Source organism: Anoplophora glabripennis, unplaced genomic scaffold, assembly GCF_000390285.2.
Source record: "Anoplophora glabripennis isolate ALB-LARVAE unplaced genomic scaffold, Agla_2.0 scaffold1121, whole genome shotgun sequence".
Classification (NCBI taxonomy): Eukaryota; Metazoa; Arthropoda; class Insecta; order Coleoptera; family Cerambycidae; genus Anoplophora; species Anoplophora glabripennis.
The window spans coordinates 22,083-42,700 of NW_019417483.1; the positions used below are offsets into that span (position 1 = coordinate 22,083).

The window sequence follows — 20,618 nt, forward strand, 5'->3', positions numbered from 1 at the left end:
ATGTGGGACATGGATGCAATGGACGCAATTGGTATTGAAATATTTATTGATACCTTCAGAGCAAATCCTGTTATACAGGGTAGGAAAGTACCGATGGTCTATCAGAAGTTACGTGAGAGCGATAAAGTAAGACATAGAAATACATGTGACAGACAAGGATGGGTATAGTGAAGGCGTTTCATAGTCACCGCCTGTTTCGCCCTTCCACAAATAAGTAGGAGACGAGCGCATGCTATTGGCCTAAATTTTAACTGAGCAACCGGTCGTCGTCTCCTCAGATCAGACAGAATCAGTATTCAGTATGTGTATGAACTTGGGATGCGTGTGTTGTGTCGTATTATTAAGACAACGCAAATTCTTACGTACTTTTAACTATTTACAATTACTTCATACACCTAAAAGTGTACGAAAATAATTGCAACTATTTTCCTCTTTTGTATTTATTTATTAGCCGGCCTGGTAGAAAGTAATACAAAAACTCTAAAACATAAATAAACTTAAAACTTATTGCCGTAAAAAAGAAATAAAAAATTATGGTTTTTAATAAAAAATAAATAAAAATTTATGGTTTTTAATAAAAAAAGAAAGCAACATTTTCCTTTTTAATTAATAAGTTGTCCAAAAATGTCCCCCCTTTGTGCCTTGCAATATCCTAATCTGTCATAGAACTCGCTTCTTACGCGTCCCAGCATTTCAGAGGAAATATTATAAATAGGACAGCAACAATTCGGGCCCGTAAATCGACTAAATTACTTGGCCTATCATGTAAATGTCCGTAAATGGTCTGTTTTAAGTGTCCCCAAAGGAAGAAGTCATTGGGCGATAAATCTGGGAATCTGGGAGGCCATAGAATAGTGCCTCTTGTACTAATAACCCGCTGAGGAAATGTGGTTTCCAAAAAGGTGATTACCCGACGTGCATTGTGAGCGGGACAACCGTCTTGTTGAAACCACACGTCCTCAAAGTTGATATTTAATGCTCGACAGCCGGAATAATTTCGAGTTGAAGCAAAGTTAAATATTTGTCGGCATTTAGGTTTCCATTTATGAAAAACGGACCAATCACGGAATTTCCTAGAATACCTGCCCTAAAATTTAACTTCTCAGGGTACTGTGAATGCACAGGAATACTCAAGTGCTTATTTTCCGTAGACCAGTAACGAGTTGTTTGATAATTGTGAGACCTATGAAGAAAAAAAGATGATTCATCAGTAAACAAAATATGGTTTAAAAAGTTTTCGTCCGAATCAACTTTTTCCCTCATAGTTTCACAAAACTCGAGACGTTTTGTTTGGTCTAAGGGAAATAGCTCTTGAGTTTCTTGTACTCTGTAACACTTATACCCATTTCTCTTCAAAATATTTCGCACTGTTTGTTCATGCATATCAACTTCTTCCGCGATTTGGGTACTACTACAAGGTTCACTCGTTTCCACAATACCGCAAACAACTGTTTCACGTGCTACCCTGGCCTCGGACAATGGCCAGCCGTTAGCAGGTTCGTTGGAGTAGCACTTTTTGCAGCTATTTACACACCCCGACGTCTCAAATCTGCGAACGATTTGATAAATAGTCTTCACCGCAGGGATTGGCCGATTTTCAAAATGCAAATCGCCCAACGACTTCTTGTGCACTATGGGATGCATAAAACCATTTAACTATTGCCACCTTTTCCTCCGTTGTATAGATCAACATAGTAACAACATATTAATTAAATGACGGAATAGACAAAAGGCATGCATTACTTTCTACCAGTACAGCTAGAATGAGGTTGGACTTTCAGGCAGTGATGCCAGATGAATTCGATACATAAACGCTATTTATGCTTTAAAAAATCCCTACATTTCTACAAATATCTAAAATATTTAAATTTCTTGCAAGAATTTAAAAACGTATGTGGTGTATATATGATTTTATTTAATTTTCCTAATTTACATTTTGCAGTAAATTCTCAAAGTGATTGAGGATTAAATTATTTCTGCGCATATTATTCACAAAATTATGTTCATTTGGAATTTCAATATTTTCATCATCATTATAATAAAGTGCCATGATCCATCTCATTCATAGGTAACTCATTATTTCCTCTAATTGCAATATTATGTAATACTGCAGTAGCTACAATAATGGCTTGTGATTTTGGTACGATACACGCATACCTAAAGATAAAATAGGAAGCCTCCTTTTCCAAACACCAAAACACCGTTCCACAGTATTTCTAGTATTATTTGGCTTTCATTATATAAATTTTGGGCAGCCGTTGTAACTTCAGTTAATGGTGTTAATAAATAATTAGTATTGGCATAGCCACTATCTCCTAATAAAACTGCGTTGCCCATTTCCCCAGATTCAAACTTTGCTTTTATTGAGCTGCTGTTGAAAATATGTGAATCATGGGTGGAACCAGGCCATCTAACTACTATATGTTGTATCTGTAAATTAGCTTCGCACACAACCTGTACATTCCACGAAAAGTATCCCTTTCTGTTGCGGAAATATTCTGCATCTTCTCCCCCAGGAGACTGTAACCTTACGTGTGTACAATTTATCACACCTACTGCACAAGGAAACCTAGCAATTTCGTAAAACCTCTGTATTACTAACTGTCTTTCTTCAGGGGTAACGGGCATTCTGATATACCTAGGTCCCAGCATTGCAATTGCTTCGCTCACTTGTTTGACACATACACACGCTGTTGCTTTACTGACTCCAACAAAATCTCCTACTACAATTAACATTGACCCAGTAGCAAAAAATCTGAATGTTAATAATAACTTTGTTGCTGGAGAAACTGCATTATTTTGATTAGTCTGAGATTGAACAATGTGCTGAATTTCATCCAAAAGATGTCTACATGTTGGTTTCTTTAAATGAAATATTTGGAAGAATTCTAAATCGTCCATTTCTTCACAATATTCCATCCTAAAATAAACTACTACATCACATACTGGTTTATTATATAAAAAAACTGTACCTTTCTCTAATTTTCTTTGGCTTACTTCTGACTGGTAGATCTATTTCTTCTTCAGAAGATTAAAAAACCGGGACATCTAGTAAATCCATTTTAAAAACACTGTCTACCTTGAGGTAATAATAAATATAGCTTAAATTTCAACAGTAGGTAATATTAACGAAAACAAGTTATTTGTTTTGTAAGGTTAGGTACTGAACGCTATTCCTGGTTTACCGCGCTAACCCGCTGCTTAACGGCGGAATAAGATATTCGTAGATAAAATCTGGAAATAAGCTATTCCTAGATTAAAAGAAAGTTGTAAAACCAGTTTCTCCAAGTTATCTCCAGAATAATCGTATTATTTGCTTATTCTTTACTTATAAAACCGGCCCTAAATTGAAGAAATTAGTGATATACTTATTCATACATGGTTAAAATTCCCTATTTCCCCAATTTCAAAAAAATCGGTAGATCTGGCATCACTCTTTCTAGGGCTGCCCTCTGTTAACGGATGGTATTAACATATTGGAATATGAAGTCGGAATTGTATATGTAGTGACATCTATTACAGAAAAGGCAAACGACGAAAACAAAGATGGTCGCTGAATTACAAGTGGAAGTGGATCTTATTTGGGAAAGTGCCAAACACTATGAGACGCCTTCATTATAGCCATCCTTCTCTATCGCATGGATTTCTATGTCTTACTTTATCGCTCTCACGTAACTTGTGATAGACCATCGGTACTTTCTTACACTGTATAGGATTCATCATCAGAATGTTATAAAGATAAACAGTTGAAATGCGATAAATGGAAAGATATTTGTGAAATCATGTGTATATAAAATATAAAATGCACTTTGTTGAATTCTATTTCTATTAATTGGATGTACTGCCCAACGCCTCTTACGTCTTCTATTACATATTTTTTTATGGCACAAATACAATATACACGGATCCATTTTCATGTACTTCACTGACTACTGTATGGCATGAAACTGGCGGCAACTGATAGAATACGCGTGCATAAAATGGAGCAGAAATATGCCGCGTTTTTCTCAATTTCGCGTTGAGAGGAGAAAAACGCCTGCATAAAAGGGGTCTAAACCTCGTAAACGTTCCTCGAACCCTTTGTCGCGGGTACAGAAAGCCGACTCCGATCGGTGAACGCTGAAAATGCGTAACCCCTTTAGACCTGAATTATTTTGGGACGATTGAAAAATTATTTTTTGAGTATTTCTAAGTTAAAAGGATACTTAAATAACAGAAACAGTAAAAAATCTAGAATTTTTTCTTCTTTATTAAAAATATTTAATGTATATTTCAGTGTTCATATGGTACAAATTATGAATAGTGCGTAAGAATAGAATCGATACTTTCATATATGTTTTTGAAAAACTGTTAAACATTTGTAATGAACTCATTAACTAAATATTATTTAACTTCTAGAATTTCTATGAAACTTGGTAAAATAATTCTTGTCTTTCATAAGATATAAATGTACTCTGCATTTTTGACGAAATGCATGGGTTCTTCCTTTGCAACCAACTAATTTGCACCTTGTTGCTTCTTTGTTATCATCAAATAGGGGAAGATGATCGTTGTCAAATTGGATTTCAGTTAAAGGCTGTTTTTCGCCACGTTTGCATACAGGAGGAGAAGAATTTAGCGATGAAGATGGTCTACCTCTTTTGTTTATATTGACTGGTGTAACTTCTCTATTACTAACTTTAACATCGCTATAGAAAATTACCCGTTTATTTAAACCAATATCTTTACTTTCTTCGGTTATCCTATAGTAAAATATAGATACCTATTTGATCCCCATAAAAGAACATTTTTCGAAAATTAAATAATTAATGTTGCGGGTATACTTGCGTTCACTCCATATTCGTCGTGATTGTTGAAATGTATCAGTAGGTTATTATAGCCGGTGCTGAGACTCCCCCCTCCACTTTCGACCTTGGGATGACCTTGGGGTGAACTTGGGATGACCTTGGGCTGACCTTGGATGCCATCATCTGTGACCTGGATGACATTGGTAGAGGTCACGGTGACCTTCATTTGACCTNAGTCGGAATTGTATATGTAGTGACATCTATTACAGAAAAGGCAAACGACGAAAACAAAGATGGTCGCTGAATTACAAGTGGAAGTGGATCTTATTTGGGAAAGTGCCAAACCGGACGCCTTCATTAAAATCATCCTTCTCTATCGCATGGATTTCTATGTCTTACTTTATCGCTCTCACGTAACTTGTGATAGGCCATCGGCACTTTGCTACACTATATAGTATGGAATTCGAATAAAGTGCGGTCCCCAACAAGTTTTTTATTGAAAAATCATGAAATTTATTGAAAATTTGACTTTTTATTTCTGATCTTTTTGCAAAAAAACTATTATGTGTTCTACATACTCGCGCCATTATTCTATGGCTAGAAATTGGCCTCAATGATTTGGGATCGAGGGGGATTATCCCTCTTTATCCTGCCTCATCTCGTGTAGGCCTGGACAGCCTTCGTAGGTGGGCCCCATCCGTCGTCTACCCCGACCGCAAATGCGGCCGGTGTAGGCGCTTTGTGGGACCTCCTTTNTCATGAAATTTATTGAAAATCTGACTTTTTTATTTCTGATCTTTTTGCAAAAAACTATTATGTGTTCTACATACTGAACTGTACTACTGGTTAAAATATTTGTACTTATTTAAGGTTCACCCTGTAGAGATATCCTATCACTGTGGCGATAATAGGAGTATCAAGCCCCTCGCATTTGCCATATTGCAGTAAACTACAAGGTTTTAACTAACTTTTATAAGATCTGTTCCAACAGGAGTCAGGAATGGGTTCCGAACCGTTCGAAATGTGCATCCAACTAATTCTTGCGTTCACTGAAGACACTTTAGAACTTAACTGGCCAAACATTTCGAACGGCTCGGAACCAATCCCTGACTCTTGTTGGAACAGACCTATAGAAAAAGTATTTCTATGGAGACAGTACAGCGTATATCATATACGAAAAGTATGAAAAAGTTTCAGGACAGTATATGATATACAAATTAACCCTACAACTATATGTATGGGGACAGTATAGCGTATATCAGTGTATATCATATACATCCTCAAAGACATATTTGTCGATATATATATATATATTACAGATATTATTTTGTCTCAAGATAAATGCCCCATCCGGTATATATAAGGTATTTGAGGCATATAAGGCTATAAGGCCCACTTAACTTAAATATGCAATAAAGTTTATTAATTTGAGTTATCACAAACGTTACATAAATAGTACAAGAGACAATCCTTTTAAAAACACTTGACTTTTTAAAAACTCTTTCTCTGGGCCTTATTAAACCAACGTGGTATAATATAAGGTTATCTTCTGAACTTGCAGTTTTTCACAACTTATCTTCACAATGACTTTAAAAACATCTTTAAATTAAAAAAAAGAAATATAAAACCTTTATTACACATTTCCCTTACTAATCAACATGGCCCTTTTAACCCCTAAGGTAAAAAGGTTACTCAAAAAGTTTACTTAAGTACTCTCTAAAGCAAACTAAGTAAACCAAACTTCTCAAAGCCTAATTCGTTTTTTATAAAAACAATAAATGAGCCTTCTCTGTCTTCGACTAAAACGAAATTAGACTAAACTAATCGCATGTATGCGTGAAGAGTGACGTATCATGAAATTATTTTAGCGCGAATTTTTAAATGTGGGCCTTAATATCTCCTGGGCTTTATTTGCCTCAGGTACCTTATATGACCTTATATTTATTAGCAATTTAAATAAAAAATGTTCTACTTACGTTCTACTCGTATATTCTTATTGTGACGAAATTGGTTTAAGTCAGCTTATTGCCCAGTAGTGTTTTCTTTAGCAGACATTTTGTTTTTATTTAATACATTTTTTAACTTTATTTCTTAATTGTTTTTAAATAACTCTTTTCAGAATATATTTTTGCTTTTTGACATTTCAGCTGGAAGATTGTTTTAACTAAAAATTGTTCAAAACATCTTTACATGATAAAAGAATAATTTACAATATATAATATAGCTTAATACGATTTTTGTTAAATCTTATTGCCCTGCTTTAGCTAAGCTAAATTTAATTTAAAATGATTCTTAAAACTAACTCACTTGCTTTCCATTTAAGTCTTCTTTCGTTTTATGAATTGCTTAACTCCTTATATTATTATTATTTGAGCATCGCTGGCAGCTTATTTTTCTGGAGTTTTTACTTTTTAATTATACCTTTGTCTTTGCCTACGGGGCACTTGATTTTTCCTCACTTGCTGGACTTTTTCACCTTACTTTGTTACTGCTTCGTTTCTCACAAATTTTCGTATACCTTTTACTTATAATTCTTTTTGCAAGCTTTTTTTGTTCACTTACCATGTTTGTTTCTGACAGTAGGATGCGCTTAGTGGTTGCAAAGGCTAACAAATAATAAGTAAGTAATTTCCTTACCGTTCTAGAACGGTATAAGTACCTAAATAATGATTAAAATAGACATTTTTAACATCGCATTGATTTGAAATGGGTTTACAAGAATTCAGTTTAAAATTTAATTGATTTAAAATAAATATGTATTTTAAATCTATTTATTGATATCGAAATTAAATGTGCAGCTTGTACATTATTACTTATAGAAATTGGAACGGTACATGTTTTTTCGATTTCGGTTTCAGTTATATTTCTATTTACAGTAAACTGTGACAATAATAAACATCAATAGATTTAAAAAACCTGCTTCGCAAATTTATTCAAAAATGTCATTTTTGATATTACATAAAAAATTAAATACGTATGTATAACTTCGTTTTCATTTATTGCGATCGTGCAAAAAATAATATAAGCATCAAGAACGTTAAGGGTTATACCGTTCTCAGACAAAATTGTCCAAACATTGTCTTCGAACGATAAATTACCCTTACCGCTCTTAATACTTAATATACTATAATCTTACTTTCTTACTTTAATATTCACTTTATTTAAATCATATTTACTTTGTGCTTATTCAATTTCTTGTTTTAGATAACTGTTGATACTTACAGAGCTTTTTACATACCTACTGTCTGTAACGAAATGCAACATTTCTTATATAACCTTTTCCAAATCAAATAAACGTTGCTAGTTCCAAGCGAGCAGCTTCTCTGGACTGAGGGCTTGGATGTGGTCGTTGAGGTATTGAGGAATGTTGCGGGTAGGCACGTCTATCTGANACGGAGAAAGGGCCTACCTCTACGAGGCGTCCGGGCCTACAGCGATGAAGTGGGTAAAGAGCGATAATCCCGCTCGACCCCGCTCCATCCGAGGTCATTTTTCCTGCCAAGGATATTGGCGCGCCTAGCCAGCTCACTCTCGCCTCTGCGTTTCGAGGTGCATTGTCGTGGTCGACAAGCCAGAGTGTCTCCTCCGTAAAACGTTCGATGCTGCTTCCGGAGTACCTATAAAATTAATTCTGCGTTATTATTTCACATAGTGAATATTGGTAAAGATAGAAAAAAAGGTTTTTTTCAAAAACAAAACAAAAAAGAGAAAAGAATTTGGATTAAGGAAAAGATAACCCTTAATAGAAAAATAACAGTAAAATGAATTTGCGGGTGGAAAAACAAACATATCCTACCCGGGGAAAAGACAGACCCCAAACACAAGTTGGAAAAGAGGTCACAGACCCAACCAGGTAATTCCGGATTTACACTTCGGTGTAGTCCAAAGAAAGAATTCGTAAACAGGTCAAAAATTTTAAAAAGAATTCGCAACGTGGGAACGGCATTTTTCGCGTCTGGCACAAGAAGAAATTCCTACGCGCAATAATGGAAGACGACTTCGACGGGACGCTACGAGAGAGAGTCGTGTATGCAGAGCTAGGCCGGGAAGCACGCGACGGTCGGTTAGCGGTGGGCGTCGTCGCGGACGGCGTCCAACTTCGACGCCGGGGTCGAGTGACGTCACACCGTGTCGTCGTACCTCATCCCCCGTTGCTTCACTTACCATTAGGTTGCGGCTCTCAGGGTTTCTGGACATGTTAATTGTTTCTCGCGCAATCGCGCTGGACTCTGCTCGAGATGTAGCTAACCTGGTAAAATTGCGCTTAGGCATGGCTAGGTGAGAGGACGCGATCTAATTTTGTAACAACTTGTCTTTCCCTTAGATAGGATGTATGAGAGGTTTGACTCTAACAAAGGGAATTTAGATAGAAATGATATGAGCTATAGGATCGGTATTGGAAAGATAAGTGAAAAGTGGCTTTAAGCACAAATACGTCCCGCTATCTCTGATATCTGTGCTTAGGCGGCTATGAGAGCCGTTAATTAGGTAGTTTGTATATATAATTCTTATAATTATATATATCTAGAGGTAAAACACTACGCTCATATAGTTCTGATAACTATAGGGGTGGTTTGATGCACTTCACTAGAGCTTATATCTAACACTTATGATAGGGCTGGCTAATGGCCCGTGATTTGAGTTTGCCGCGGGTCAAAAATAAATGTCCGGGCGACGTTTTACCTTTCTTTTATAGATAAGAGGTAGGTTAGGTTATATATATATATTTATTAAACATAAATCTGACTCTAACAATTGGTTAAAAGCTTGCGAAAGGCTGAAATATTGACTATATTGGCTTTAATGTCGCAACTAAAATTTGGAGCGTCCCACAACAGAGACTGGCCGGATACTTCGATCCGGTTAAATAACTGTAAATGCCTACAGTTGACGCTCCATCGCGATAGGGGATTCGCGGCCTTGATCCGCGGTTGATATCCGGGTTTTTATGCGATTCTTCCTCCTCTTCTTGGTCGGTGCTTCCCTGCAAGGACGGGGACCATTGGAAAGTTGGTCGATTTCGTGACTCTCCGGAAGGTGGCTGCTTCATCTTGGTTCGAGGCGGCTGGATGGTAACCGGATTCGAAACCTCGATTTTTTCTCTCGGCTTTGCGAATGGAAGCTTTGTGCAAATTATAGCTTAGGATTTGGTTTGTGTTACTGGACATCGGACTTAGGACGTTGTCCGGGGTTCTTGGATTCGGAATGGAAACTTGGGTGAAAATTTTACTTTTGCTCTCAAGGGAGGCTTTGACTTCCGTATTGGAAACTTTATCCAAATCCTGTCCCTTGCTTTGATTTTGGATCATAGGAACGTAGGTAAGGTTGCTACTGGCGGACTTAGCCTCCAGATTGGAAACATAGTTGAAATTTTTACTTTTTCTTCTGACAGCGGCTTCGGCTTCAGGATTAGAAACATTATGCAATTTAATGCTTGTTGCATATGCATCGTGCGCTGGAGCGTTGTCCCGGGCGTTGGAACTTGGATTCGAAAGATAGTCGAAATCTGAATCTGAGTTGGTCTTCACACTTGCATTATAGTGTTTGAATCGAATAACCTCTCATTGTCCGCTCCTTTAGTGACTAGTAGTCGCTACCAATTTTTAAATACACACAGGGAAAACTTCCCCACCAGTAGTTAGAAAGTAGTAGTAGTAGTACTGAGTATCAGCGACCCTTCGGGGTACATTAAGGCTGTTCCCCTCAGCTTGTGGTACGGCCTGGTCTGCCATTCCACAAAATAGGGAAAAAAGAATTCGTAACAAGTTCCCCTTTATTTATTAATTAAGGGGAACCCTACACCTATCGTTCCACAACGCGAGCCGAACCCGACATCCGCAGAAGCAGACGCGGCCGTGCAGAAACGCTTCCTGCACGCATCCAGCGTGTCCTGGGGATCCTTAGAGATACCTACAACCACGTCACCATCTCCAAACGGGTCCGAAACTACAGCGTTCGTGGACAATAAACAGTTTAATATTTTAGTGCGGGGTTGCCAAGTTATGTAGAAAATTCTTCGAATTTTGGAAAAAAACATGCCCAAGAAGAAGTTGTATTAACTTTCAACTAATAGGCTACTATATTAGCGGATATCGATATTTTATATAATTTATAAGCATGTTCTACACCTAAAATTGTTAGTTTGTAAGATAAAGCAACATTTCCGAAAAACATTTTTTTTTTATTTTTGGTCACACGAGATGGCTTTGGAAAAAACTGTCACACTGTGTCAACTTGTCAGTTACTAATAAATATTTATTAGGTAGTCTATAAAATAATTTGTAAGGTCACTCAATGTTTGGGGCGGAATTATTGGACTTTACGTTATTGGGCCTTATTTTTCCGAAGAACAGGGCAACCATATCTTCACTTTTTACAAAATGCCATGGAAAATTTTTTAGAAAATGTATCGCTGAATATTCAGAGAATGTGGTATACCAAACTACCCCCACTATCAAAGAGGATATGAAAAACCGAATCCTACGAGTTTTTCAAAATGTCAATATAAATATGGATAATGTTAACACCACATCTGAACAACGTGTAGAGCTATGCCTAAACCAAGACGGCCATCTTTTTGAACACTTGTAAAATTAGATATTTTATTTATTTTCGCATTGTAAAGAAGTGGTTGTCGGGGTTTCGAAAAATTTATGATAATTATAATAATAATAATAAAATAATAATAATAATAATAATAGGTAACAAAATACACAAGACTACAGTAGATAATACGAAAATAATAGTATGAGAGCATGATATTAACCCGTCAGTGTCTCAAGAGCAACTGGCTGCGCTGTAGGTCAGCTCAAGGATAGAGGCTCGCTCCCTTCCCCCCGGTCGCTAACCGTTCATGGGATATTCGCTACACACTCCCCCTGTGGACCACGATTAGGTCTCCGAAGTGGTTCAGGATTTCTTCCTAGGTCTACCACGCTTTCTATTTTGTACCATAGGGGTCGGATCAGGATCATCTTCCTTACAAATAAATGGGCACATGTCGGAAACGTGGAATTTCCCAATAATCTGTGAAGGCTGCGAAGCATTCATTAAAATGTAGGAATATGGAGCAACAACTTTCACGGGACATGGTCACGTTTGGGTGCAAATTTTGAAGTGAAACCTTTCTGTTGGTTACTGAGAACATGGGTCTTAAGTAGGACTTTATCACCAACTTTGAACAGGCCCATTCAGTGATATATAATTTTAAACTTTTTCATTCATTTCTGATAGTAATTAACCACCTAAATATATCTTAAAAAAAATAGGTCAATAGGATTAGGATAGGAATAAGTGATATATTTAATTTTGAATTTGTAAGACCCTTAAAAAGGTCAACACTGCGGGAGGACAGGTAATGACGTCACGATACCGGCCACTCGGCGATTAAGTCGCGAGCAGTCGGAGAGATGTGTAGATTTTTGCTATACTTTTACCTATATTATATATCTATATTTTTAAGTGTATAAATAGAAAGTGTATAAGAGATATACATCAAGTCTTGTTGAAATGCATTTTCACACAACATATTTATTATAAACATAGAATGACTTAGAATACCTAAATACATTTTCGGATTTTTCTCAATGACGTAAATGGTTCGCTTTTCCACATTTTCTTATGCATTCCATTTTTGTACAAATGTACCCAACGTACTAGACTCGGTACTTGTGGATGTATGCGACGACATGTATGTACCAGTAATACTTTGATTAGTATTTGAAGCAACTCAGAACCACCCTCGTTTTTCTTTGGTTGCCCGTCTAGGGGGTTGTAAAATATTATTATTTAAATAAATTGCTTATAGGTCCCTCTCACCACGTATTTCGAAATTTTTGTGGACGGGAACGTTTAGATGGGATAGAAATTTTTTTCGGCAAAAATTTGAAAATTCTGCTCTAAATGTTTAAATAATAATATTTATAACCCCCTAGACAGGCAACCAAAGAAAAACGAGTTAACTGAGTTACTTATAGGTCCCTCTCGCCGACGTATTTCGAATTTTTTGTGAACGTGTACGTTTAGATGGGGTAGAAATTTTTTTCTCGGCATAAATTTTAAAATTCTGCTTTAAATGTTCAAATAATAATATTTACAACCCCCTAGAAGGGCAACCAAAGAAAAACGAGAGTGGTTCTTAACTGCTTATAGGTCCCTCTCGCTGACATATTTCGAATTTTTTGTTAACACGAACATTTAGATGGGGCAGAATTTATTTCCGGCATAAAGTTGAGAATTGTGCTCTAAATGTTCAAATAATAATATTTTACAACCCCCTAGACGTGCATCCAAAGAAAAACGAAGGTGGTTTTGAGTTGCATACCGTGGCTGGGGAAACCGTGGATAACATCACACAAACTTTTCATTTTTCGGTAATGAAATAAATATTTTATTCGGAGTCGATCCTGAGGTACTTTTGCAGCCTGGAACTATACAATATTTGTACAATCCTCGGTTTCGACCCATTTAGACATAAAAACAATAATTAACGAAACTGCGAATCGATCCACATATCGTATGTATTAACACAGAATGGGAAGAGAGCGAGCGTGAGCGGAGTGCTCTATTATGACGTCAAGCAATGGTTGCTCAACGTTTTTCCGCGCTCTGTTTTCATTAATTTATTTCACACATTTCTCGTTGAAACAAAAAATTGATTTTTGGCATACTAACTAATTGAAGGGTAAACCTTTAGAATATGAAAAAAAATCTACTGAATGGGCTTATTGTAATTCTGTCTTTGATCATATTTCACTTTTCGCAGGTCCTGCTTTTCTTCGTAAGCATATTCTTTGCTTCACAGAGAGAATTTGATAAGTTGCGCAAATATGAAGTTATTCGAGGCATAAAATTCTCAGCCTCGACAACTTCTTTTAGGTCATATTCAGTGTCATGTGGAGCTCGCATTTCGCGACCAAATGTTAGGTATGGCCTGTAGATTCACATACAGTCGAATTTATGGCAAAACGTATACTTGCTAAATATCCATCCCACTATGTTCATCTTAAACGAGAATGGCTAGTTGTGTTTTCAATTCTCGATTTTTCCGTTCAACTGGATTGCTTTCAGCGTGATATAATGGGATAAATGGGGTTTTGATGTCGAAACAATATGTGACCTTTTGCATTATGTCACTAATGAATTGAACTCCATTATCTGATATCATCTTTCTCGCAGTTCCGTATCGTAAGAAGATTTCTTCTATTAGAATTATTGCACAGGCTTCTGAAGTAGCATTCTCTAAGCTAAACAGTTCTACACATTTAGAGGAAATTTCTTCTACAACCAATATCCATCTGTCTAGAGGTCTCTGGTAATGGACCAAACAAGTCAACAGCAGTCACTTCAAACCTTTGTGATGGTGCGGGGGTCTGTAACAATCCTGCTGGTTTGAGATTATTTACTTTGTATCGTTGGCATTCAATGCATTTTCGAATATAGTCTGCAATGTATCGTCTCATTCCAATAAAGTAGAATTTTACTGCAATCTTTTGCATAGTTTGATCTACTCCATAGTGTCCAGCAGTACTATAATCATGATACTGTTTCATAATGTCGCTACGAATACTAGAATGTGTTACTAGTTGAGGGTTCTGTTTCTGAGTCTGGATCAAAATGATATAGAACTCCTGACCAACGAACAATTTATACAGATTCTTCGCTTTCTAATGAGATCATTTTCAGTAACTCTTCATCCTTTAATTGTTTCACTCGCATAGTTTCTAGAGTCCAACTGGGCATTTCAACCATAACAAAACTAATCTGGCATTGGGATTCACCTTCACTACTACAGAATGGCCTTGATAATTTACCTGCCACTACATTCATTTTACCAGGTGTACGTTATTTTCATGTTAAGACCCTATAAGCGCATTGCCCAACTGGGTAATCGGCCTGACGGTGTATTTATGCTAAACAACCACTTCAATAGTCGGTGATCAGTAGCTATGACTTCGGCACCTTCTAAGTATAGTCGAAATTTTTCTGCACTCCAGACCACTCCAAGTACCTCACGCTCTCCGATAGAGTAGTTCATTTCAGCATCTATTGTCGACTTGCATAGGCAATCGGTCTTTCGTTGTTTCCCTCCCCCTGGAGTAGAACAGCTCCACTTGCATCAGTGCGTAAAACATATGGCATTGTCTGGTCTGCTTGGATTAAGATTGGTGCAGTAATCAATCGTTCCTTTAATGTCTTGAAAGCCTGAAGTACTTTAGCGTCAAAGGACCCCGCAGGTTCCTTAAGGAAAATGGCTTCCAGCCGATAGCTCTGAAAATTTGGATTTGAATAGTTCTCGAAGCGTAGATAAAAAGTTATCATAGGCACTAAGCTGAGAAAATTATATTTTCCGAGATATAGTCGCCGAAAAGTAGGAGTTAGTAGTACCGCGAGGTATAAATTGAAGAAAACTCATTGTAAAGTCAAATGAAGAGAAGCCGTGCAATCTGTCCAAAACACATATTTCTTAGATTGTCGGGGTTACTGAATCCAAATCAGCCATCCATTCGGGTATACAGATGCTATACGGGGTATACAGTATACAGCGTGTCCCACTAGTGCGGGAAAGTCCAATATCTATGTTAAAATGAGGAATATATGAATTTTTCTTTTTACTGTGTTGCCACATTTCTCGGAATGTACAAATTAAAAATATATTCAACTATACAGGGTGTTCCACTTTTCCTGGCCAGACACCAACTTTGTTTTTTTAAATAGAAACACACATTTTTTATATTTTTTTCGGATTCTACATCAAAAATAAAGGGTACTTTGTGTAGAATAGTTCTATTCAAATATTTGCAGTTTTTGAGATATCTCTCTTGAAAGGTTTTTCTAGTCGATATTGGTTGCTTACATTTTCTGATACTGACAGGTTATACTAATAGCTACTAAGCCCATTTTTTTATCAGATGTTTATTAAGGATGACTCTTCCGAATCATGCTCCAAAAACTGGCCTGCGTTATACAGGGTGACCAAAATATCATGTCAAAATTGCCAATTGAAAAATTGAAAAATCTCGAATTTTTTAAATGCAACACCCTGTATATTTTCATACCATGAGATGCAGAATTAAATTCTCTGCAACTTTGCTATACCCGATCCTATACCAAAATTCATTAGTTTTTCATGAAATCTCATTTTTATGAAAAAATGCGAAGTTTACAAATAGCTTATATATAAAATAACGTAGTAGGCTCCTGTCAAAGGATATTCTCGAAAATTTTCGATTCACATAAGGTTTAATAGAAAAACGACAGTAATAATAGTGAAATGAATTACCCTAAAGAAGAATTAGGAAATATATAATAGAATAATTGGTAAAACTCATGGTAACTGTTTATTGACAAGTATTTACCAATTTTTGTCGTAGAATTGCTCAATGTCTAGAGAAAATTGGCAGATATTTTGAGCGGTTACCTGTTAATTACTAATTTAACTAGGTCTTTATTACTTTTGTAAGAAATGCACGATGTTAATTTACTGTTTTGGATACTGCATGCGTGTGTTCTTGTTGTCTTCTCATAATTTGCATTTGTTCTTTCAAACCTCTCCTTCAGTTTTACAAAACACTTTATACGAGGATATCTTTGTAAATCTGGATNGCATGCGTGTGTTCTTGTTGTCTTCTCATAATTTGCATTTGTTCTTTCAAACCTCTCCTTCAGTTTTACAAAACACTTTATACGAGGATATCTTTGTAAATCTGGTATTTTAGTTTGGTAAATACTTGTCAATAAACAGTTACCATGAGTTTTACTAATTATTCTATTTATTTACTAATTCTTCTTTAGAGTAATTCATTTCACTATTATTACTGTCGCTTTTCTATTAAACCTTATGTGAATCGAAAATTTTCGAGAATATCCTTTGACAGGAGCCTACTACGTTATTTCATATATAAGCTATTTGTAAACTTCGCATTTTTTCATAAAAATGTGATTTCATGAAAAAGTAATGAATTTTGGTATAGGAGCGGATATAGCAAAGTTGTAGAGAATTTAATTCTACATCTCATGGTATGAAAATATACAGGGTGTTGCATTTAAAAAATTCGAGATTTTTCAATTTTTCAATTGGCAATTTTGACATGATATTTTGGTCACCCTGTATAACGCAGGCCAGTTTTTGGAGCATGATTCGGAAGAGTCATCCTTAATAAACATCTGATAAAAAAATGGGCTTAGCAGCTATTAGTATAACCTGTCAGTATCAGAAAATGTAAGCAACCAATATCGACTAGAAAAACCTTTCAAGAGAGATATCTCAAAAACTGCAAATATTTGAATAGAACTATTCTACCCAAAGTACCCTTTATTTTTGATGTAGAATCCGAAAAAAATATAAAAAATATGTGTTTCCATTTAAAAAAACAAAGTTGGTGTCTGGCCAGGAAAAGTGGAACACCCTGTATAGTTGAATATATTTTTAATTTGTACATTCCGAAAAATGTGGCAACACAGTAAAAAGAAAAATTCATATATTCCTCATTTTAACATAGATATTGGACTTTCCCGCACTAGTGGGACACGCTGTATACTGTATACCCCGTATAGCATCTGTATACCCGAATGGATGGCTGATTTGGATTCAGTAACCCCGGCAATCTAAGAAATGTGTTTTGGACAGATTGCACGGCTTCTCCTCATTTGACCTTACAATGAGCTTTCTTCAATTTATACCTCGCGGTACTATAACTCCTACTTTTCGGCGACTATATCTCGGAAAATATACATTCTCAACTTAGTGCCTATGATAACTTTTTATCTACGCTTCGAGAACTATTCAAATCCAAATTTTCAGAGCTATCGGCTGGAAGCCATTTTCCATAAGGAACCTGCGGGGTCCTTTGAATGGGGAAGAATTTCCTAAGGAGATTCGTAAGCGGTCGAGCAATGTCCGAAAACGGAGGCATAAATTTCCAGTACCATGAACAAGTTTGAATGAAGCTTTGCACATCTTTAGCACAACATGGTGGTTTCATGTCCTTGATTGCGGATATTTTTCCAGGATCAGGCTCGATTCCATTAGGAGTTATCACATATCCGAGATATTTAACGGAATTTCTAACGAATACGCACTTTTCGCGTCGCGCACGTAACTTGAATAGTCAAAGTGCCTTAAAAACTTCTTGCAAGTCCTCAATGTGTCTTTCAAATGTTTCTGATAGCACTAGAAAATCGTCCATATAAGCAAATAGAGCTCTATCGCCAAGACCCGCACGGAATCTGTCCACTAATCGCATAAGTGTAACTGGCGAGTTTCTTAAGTCAAATGGCATGCGGTTGAAGCAGAATGTTCCAAATGGTGTCACAAAACACGTTTTGTTGCGGTCTTCTTTTGCAATACTGACTTGCCAATAACCAGATTGTAAATCGATAGTTAACATATATGGCGTTCTTTTAGCCGTACATATAATGTCTTCGAGTCGAGGCATGGGATAACTATCACTTTCAGTTATTGCGTTAAGTCGTCGATAGTCAACGCACATCCTGAGGTTTCCATCTTTTTTGGTCACTAATACAACAAAACTAGCCCAAGGTCTCACATTCTTCGATAATTTCTTCATCTAACAACCTGTCCAATTCTTTTCTTAAAATCACTCAGTGGATATGGAGGTACAGCGACTAGTGATGCGCATAATCGGATGATTTGAATAATCGGAAAGTCGACTATTCGACTATTTCAATAATCGGATGATCATTCGAGTAATCGCTGAAATGTTTGTGGAACGGTATCAGGAACTTGGAACGGTATGTGGAACTGAGATGCGGCTTGTTGGACATACCCACGGCCGCTCATATGTAGGGAAGATTCCGTACATCGCGTGTCGATTCTATTTACTATAATATTTTTACATTCGCAAATATAGGGGTCACGAATTTGATCGTTGTAAAATTATTTTTCAAATATTCTTGTCAATTGTGATATTAGGTTATTTTTAAGTAGGTATTTTATTTGTTAAATAATTTTGCGATCGATGTACCTATCATACATTAATTTTATTATTTTCAATCAAAAATTATTTATTTTTGTTATTATTAGACACAATGTATTATTTATTTTTTGATATTTTATTTTTGTATTTTTATGTTTATATTTCTATATAATATATTTATTTTGTGTTTTTTAACTATTTAAAATAGNTTTATATTTCTATATATAATATATTTATTTTGTGTTTTTTAAAATAGTTACGTTTTCAATATTTTTACCCCAATAATTTATTTATATTATTAGTGATTTCTCCATCTATCCTCCAAAAAATGTACACGCTAGGAGCTAGGACGTGAGAGAATCAACGCGAGACTAGATTACCCGATTCGACCGATTATTATTCGACCGCGGTTGACATCAGCTTCGTAGTCGGCTTCTCAAATCGATGACTACGTACTGATTATGTAATTCGAGTAGTGACCGATTATCATCCGAATTCTTTTTTAATAATCGGAAGGTTTCGATTATTTCAGTAATCGAATGATCGTTTATTTTTCATTCGGAGTGGTTTGTATCCGATGTATAGCGAATTCAATAGCTCCTCACCCTTGTTTAAAGACTATTATCTTTTAATAACTTGTTGCAAGAGCTTCTTTGATCAGGGTTAAGCGTCTTACCTTCATCAGATCGGAGATAATGCTGCTCACTGATTTCGAATACTTGAATATCTGATGGTACATCAATTTCACTGTAAAAGGAATACAGATGAACATCATCTGGTCTGTCACAAAAATGCCAGCATCCTTCAGGTATGTTTCATCGGTTTTGGTGTACACCATTTGCACCATTTAATAATTTAAAAAAGCAAATATGAATGAACTTTGTGGTAAATGCAAGAAGAAATCAAGGCGCCATCATTATAATTACAGAGCAATTGTGTGCCCTAAGAAGTGAAATTAACGATTTGAAAAATGAGCTGTATTCTGAAATAAAAGAATTGATTGAGCGTGATGCAGTTAATAGAGCGACTCGTAGAACGCAGACTAATATTTCGGAGGTTGACTCCGTTGCTGATAAGAAAAGTTATGCAAAAATTGCAAGGGAAGTTGTGATTATAAAGCCTAAGTCGAATAATAAACAAGATGGAAAGAAAACTTTAGAAATGGTTCAGTCATGTAAGTCCTACTGCACTGGAGGTTGGAAAATCAGACGTTAAAACCCTAAAAGAAGGTGGTGTAACACGAAAGAGGAAATAACTAAAGTAAAACCAGCAGGAGAGAAGAAATTAGGTAAAAGCTATAATGTTAGCACTCCTGATTTAAAAAATACTAACATTAACATTCTGGATATAGAACGTGATATAAATGCCGAGGAGCTACTGGAAAGAAAGCAAAATGCACATTTAAATAATGATGTGTGTTAAGGTTATTAAAAAAATGCGAAGTAAGTGGATGGCCATCGTAGAATGTGATGCAGACTCTTTCAAGTGTATTATGGAAGAAAAGGGACTGTTCATTGACTGGTCGCGTTGCCGAGTCTACGAGTATAACAATGTTTACAGATATTTAATTAATATGGTGGTTTTGGACACAAAGCTGACCAGTGCTCTAATGGATCCAGATGTAAACATTGTGCGGAATTGATAAGTAACCATGACGCTGACAAGCCTTGCAACAGTGATGCAAAGAAGTGCATAAACTGCATTGAAGCAAATAATATGTTGAAATCTAACTTTAATGTTTATCGCTCTGTGTTTGGAATTAATTGTCAAGTTTTTATGAAAAAAGTGGAATTTCAAAAACAAAAAATTAGGTATAGTATGAAGGATCATGAATAGCAATTAAAGCAGGTAAATGACGGAAATAAATATTATAAAATATACCATCAAAATATGT

At 36.1% G+C, this 20,618-nt stretch overlaps 1 pseudogene; it reads right to left on the reverse strand.

The window, feature by feature from the left end:
• Nucleotides 1-2,116: 2,116 nt before the first annotated feature.
• LOC111692371 lies at nucleotides 2,117-2,901 on the reverse strand (annotated as a pseudogene).
• Nucleotides 2,902-20,618: the final 17,717 nt, after the last annotated feature.